This window comes from Lactuca serriola, chromosome 1 (assembly GCF_051521515.1).
Source record: "Lactuca serriola cultivar US96UC23 chromosome 1, Lser_US96UC23_V15, whole genome shotgun sequence".
NCBI lineage: Eukaryota > Viridiplantae > Streptophyta > Magnoliopsida > Asterales > Asteraceae > Lactuca > Lactuca serriola.
The window spans coordinates 227,653,394-227,659,393 of record NC_136408.1 but is presented as its reverse complement, the minus strand read 5'-3'; positions in this window follow the sequence as shown (position 1 = coordinate 227,659,393).

Sequence of the window (6,000 nt, the reverse complement as noted above, 5' to 3'; positions counted from 1 at the left end):
GTTGCTAACAGCTAGGTATAGGAATAGTTAATCCCTTAATCGTGCACCTGAAAAGGTACCAACCGTTTGACATCCGTAGATGTACTTTTACCTCTGTAGCTAAAAGAGATTCTAGGAATGGTCAATCCCCCAACTCGCATCCTCTGGTACTAGGATAATAATCGATTCTATCTCGTCGATTATGTGATCTTATCACAAGGAAAAGGTAAGAACACGGATTTAATAACAGAGTCGTTACATATAAAATGTAATAGGACTCCTACTGATGTATCTATGCACAAGTACTCCTATAAGGATAGTAATGTAAATATTATAGTAGTACGGTAAGGTTCTACGTGCTGCTAGCTGTAATGTGTGTTCTCTCTATCTAGCAAGTATAGTAATATAACCGTTCTAGTATAGATGTATATGTTCTCGTCCTAGTATAGTTTGTACATGTAATGTATAGTAATGTTTTAGAAAGTATTGACTCATGAATGAACTGACTCATTGTATGATATCGCATTCTAGTAATGGTTCTGGTATCTTCCTGAACTACCCATATGGTAGCTTACTAGCAATCTAAGTGGTATGTATGGACGTGGATGTATACCCTTGTTACCCAAGGGCATAAGATGAACTGGAAGGACCTTTTATGACTTTATATGTACACATGATGTATAACTAATATTTAAACGACCTTCGGACGAGTATCCAATATCCCACCAGACCACATCTCAAGGCGCGAAAAGGAAATAGGGTGGATAGCCTTCCTAAGTCTTTTAAACATTTCTTATATAACTATACATATAGAGGCATGCAATTTATAATATAAAAGCATAAATAAGTTTGGTAAAACATTTGAAACATAAATATTAGTTGAAGGAAAGATCGACTTGATGTCAATCTATAAAACAATTTGAAGGCATAAGTTTGATAAAACAATATAAGTATAAGGAACATTTGTTTGAAACACAGTTGGAAATGAGTTTGAAATATGTTAAACAGAGTAAGAGGTACAGTGTAATAAGGAGTTTAAAACATATAAAATGTTTATAAAAAATCATTTGAAGGAAACTGTTTGGTACAACGGCTAATAAGTAGCCAAATCTTTTGAACGTTGTATATTAATCACATGTGATTGATGTAATACTAGCATGATTCTACTTGTATCCCCCCATAAAGCATTTAAAAGTAGTTTAAAACATTATTTAAGGGGTATAAACTCACATGAAAGCTTGAAGATAGCGAGATGTAAAACCGGGCAGAGTTTCGCCTCGGGAAACGGATTTTTCTCGGGATTCTCGGGAATCTCGGGAGTAAAATCGACCCTCGGGACTTGAGCAAAAAGGCCAGAGCTTCGGGTTTGAACGGGCACGGAAAACGAGGCAAGACGCAAGAGAAAAGAGGAGAATTGAGCAAATAATTCGGAAAGCCTCACATCCTATTTATAGGAAGGCTGAACCGCCTCGGTACGCGGGGCGTACGCTCGTACGCAGCGCATACGCGTACGTCATGCATGACCGAAGCCTCGACTGCCTCGGCTTCGGATGGGACGGGTTGCTGGGTACGCGGGTCGGATGGGACGGCGGGTCGGACGGGACAGCGGGTCGGACGGGTCGGATACTTCGGACGGGTCGGACACCTCGGATAGGGCGACGTGGACGATCCGAGGCCCTTGATCTCAGTACGCGGGGCGTACGAAGGTACGCAGGACGTACTTCGGTCCTATCCGATGACTCCCCTTCGGATAATACCTGGAGTTTATAATTAAATTTATATTTATTTTAATTAAACTTCTAAAATTCATATCTCTCTCATACGAACTCCGTTTTTGACGTTCTTTATATCCACGCGAAGGTGAGACCAAGATCTACAACTTTCGTTTAGAATCCGTTGGCAAATTCCAAAATTATTTTTATTATTTATTTAATAAAATGACGCGATTAAGGAATTTCTTCAAAAATTCATAACTTTCACATCCGAAGTCAGATTTGGACGTTCTTTTTATGTACGATCATAGATTGAGGTTGTCTATAACTTTCATTTAGATACTTAAGGCTAAAAAAAACTATTGCATCAAAATTTCGCGTTTTTCGTTTAATCGTTGATGCCGGTTTTTGCCGAGAATCCTCGGTTGGTCATAACTTCTTCGTTATAACTCGGATTTTAGGGTTCTTTATATGCTTGGAAACCTTGATACGATTCCTACTACTTTATTTAATCCAAATAAGATTTTAGAAAAGTTACATTTTGACCTAAATTTAATTGGTTTTACATTACATTGTCTCGAAATATCGGGTTGTCACAAATGATACCTCTATAAGTCTTGTGATCCACAGATTCACCAAAGGGATCAACAGAGATCTTATATCCGAAGGCCTTAGGGACCTTAGCAGAAGAGCAATTGTCCATACAATATTTCTTTAGAAGTTCAGTAGTGTATTTCTCTTGATGAATGAATATTCCTTGCTGAATTTGTTTGAATTGAAGACCTAGAAAGAAGTTAATCTCTCTATTCATGCTCATTTGAAATTTGTTTGTCATGAGCTTAGAAAATTCATCCACCATTCCTTGATCAGATGACCCGAAGATGATATCATCCACATATATTTGTACAAGCATAAGGTGAGTCCCGTTTGCTTTTCTAAATAGTGTGGGACCAATCACTCCTCTTTGGTATCCTAAAGAGTCTAAGAATTCAGAAAGAGTTTCATACCAAGCTCTAGGGGATTGTTTCAGACCGTAGACAACTTTCTGAAGCTTGTAACAATGATCAGGGAATTCGAAACTTTCAAATCCGGGAGGTTGTTGAAGATAAACCTCTTCTTTTAATTCCCCATTGAGAAAAGCACTTTTGACGTCCATTTGGTGTACTTTGATGTTTTTGTGAGAGGCATATGCTAAGAAGATTCTGATTGCTTCAATTCTAGCTACCGGAGCGTATGTCTCGTCGTATTCAACACCTTCCAGTTGGCTATAACCTCTAGCAACTAGCCTTGCCTTATTTCTGATAACCGCACCAGATTCATCTAGCTTGTTCTTGAAAATCCATCTTGTACCAACAATAGTATGACCTTGTGGAATGGGAACAAGTTGCCATACTTTGTTTCTTTCAAATTCTTCTAGTTCTTCTTGCATTGCAGAAATCCAATCTGGTTCCAATAATGCTTCATTGATAGATCGAGGCTCAACTACGGACATAAATGTTGCATAGTGACAGTAATCAGACAAATCTCTGGCAGATCGAGTTTGGATACCTGCGGATGGGTTGCCAATAATTTGGCCTGGTGGGTGATCCTTCGTCCATACATGTAGACAAGGCATCAGATGATCAGCAACTGCGGTTGAAGGAATGTTTTCAATATCAGAGGTTGCTTCGGATTAATAAGGAAGTTCCCCCTGGATTTGTGAACAGCCTGCTGAGTCAACTTGACTTGTTGGAGTGAGAGAGGCATTTTCTTTGATCGGTTCCCCCTGGATTGTTGAAGGGAATCTATCTGGAACCATAAAGGGTTCCCCCTGGACTGCGGATGGGAGAGTGACAACTCTTGGATCGGTTCTAGTGTCAATATTTTCTATGAGTTCCTCATCCTCATCCGAAGATACATTTGATGGAACTGATTCTCTGCGAGCAGGAATGTGAATATCATTAAGTACTGAAACCTCGATGGTTGCGGGTAGATCTGGAGTAGAGCTTTCCCCCTCAACCGGAAAGGTGGAAGTATTGAGCGATACTGCTTTGGATGGAGATGGTCTAGAAATGTCAGCACGTTGTTGTTGGGCACCAGGAGACATAAGAACTTCAGATAGTTTTGCCATTTCAACAGGCTCGAAGAGATCATCATATTCCATGATTGTGGTGGTTTCAGTGGATGAAGGGGCATCGCGGATGTGAGAATCATCGAATTTCACATCGAAGCATTCAATGAACAGCCTTGTACGCCTGATAAGCAACCTTGTTAGTGGAATAACCAAGGAAGATGCCTTCATCAGACTTAGGTGCAAATTTATTAAGCTGATCTCTGTTGTTAATCACAAAGTATCTACACCCAAAAATGTGAAGGAAACGAATGTTCGGCTTGCGGTTGTTAAGACCTTCATATGGTGTTTTGTTGGACATTTGCACACAATGATTCGGTTTTGGACAAAGCATGCAGTTGCTACAGCTTCAGCCCAGAAGTAGAGAGGAAGGTGGGAGAAGTTAAGCATGGATCTGGCTGCTTCTACTAATGTGCGGTGTCTTCTTTCGACGACACCATTTTGTTGCGGAGTGTAGGGTGCTGAGAAGTTGTGAGAAATACCCTTGGACACTAAGAAACTGTTGAGAAGATGATTAGTGAACTCGGTTCCATTATCACTGCGTATGCGTCGGACTGGAAGCTTGATCTGAAGTTCAATTTCTTTGATGAAGTTGATAAAGATCTGCGGTGTCTCTGATTTGATTCTGAGGAAGAAGACCCATGTGAAGCATGTATTGTCATCAACAATAACCATTATGTATTTCTTGTGGTGGAGACTGGCTATAGTTGAAGGACCGCAGAGATCAATGCGCAACAGATCCAATGGTTCAGAAATAGATGAATCCATTGTCAGAGGGTGACTTGCCTTGACTTGTTTTCCACATTCACAAGCTAGACAGAGAGTATCGTTGCTGAACTTGAGAATAAGGAGACCGCGGACTAGTTCTCCAGTGACCAGATTGTTGATGTATCTGAAGTTGAGATGAGCTAGCTTGCGGTGCCATAGCCAGCTGACTTCGGATACGACTTTAGAGAGAAAACACAGATGCGGTTTACCAATAATGAGAGAGATATCCAGAGGATACATTGTGCCTTCGGAGCGAGACTTGACTAAGCAAGTGCTTCTGTCACTTGTCATTATGTAACAGAATTGATCATCAAACTCCACTCGATGTCCTGATTTACATAGTTGGCCAACACTGATGAGATTGTGTTTAAGGTTTTCTACATAAGCAACCTTCTGAATGGAAAAGTTCCCCGTGGTGAGAACACCGTAGCCTCGTATGATGCCATTTGCATTGTTTCCAAAAGTTACATTTCCACCATTGCATATAGGCCTGACATCTCGAAGGTACTCTAACCTTCCGGTCATGTGCAAGGAGAAGACATTGTCGATCAACCATTCTTCTTCTTGATCCTCCTTGCACAAAGCCTACAAAAACTAAGTGGTTAATTTGGGAACCCAAGTGAGTTTGGAGCCCGAGGTCACATACGATATGTTAATCGATGCTTGATGTGAGGTGGAAGGGACAAATTTTAAGTCAACTTTCAATCGTAATCCTGGGTATTTGAAGTTCTTTGGAGTTTTGTGAGATTGTGAGTAATTATGAGTACTTTTGAAGAAATTAGGATTGACCCTGAAATCCTGGGTGTTGGAAGTTCTTTGAATTCTTTTACATTGACATTGACAAGAGAACTTTTTGTCATTTTTCCTGACATTTGACCTGGTCTGAGGTTTTGAAGAAAAAGTATGTTTTTGTCCATTCCGAGGATTGTCAGATTTGACCTTTTTGTTTGTGTGTTTTAAAAAGGTGTTTTGTGCAGGTCTGGCAGGTGTGAAGGCACGTGCAAAGCCTTTGTGATGTGATTTCTTAAACATTTGAGATGACCTTTTGGGTGCCGGAGTTGGCAAAATTCCTTTCCATTTTTGAGATTTTGACACTGAAAAGGTTGGAGTAGGTAAGATACCTTTCCATTTTGGATCATTGATAGAATAGAATTTGAAATCCATTTGAACGAAAAGACTTATCCTGTTGTTTGGATATTTTTTGAGTATTGTCAGAAACAGTGAACTCCTTTCTGTTTGTTTTCTTGGAAACAGTTTTCTTGAAGTGATAATTTGAAAAAGTAAACTTCTTAGGACTTTTTGATTTAGCACATTTCACAGATTTCTTAACTTTTGAGCAAATTTCTCGTTGCTTGCCACGAGAGTGAAATTCTTCTTTAAAAACTCTTTGTGCTTCGGTCTTAGGAGAACCGCAGTCAGTGATATTTAATT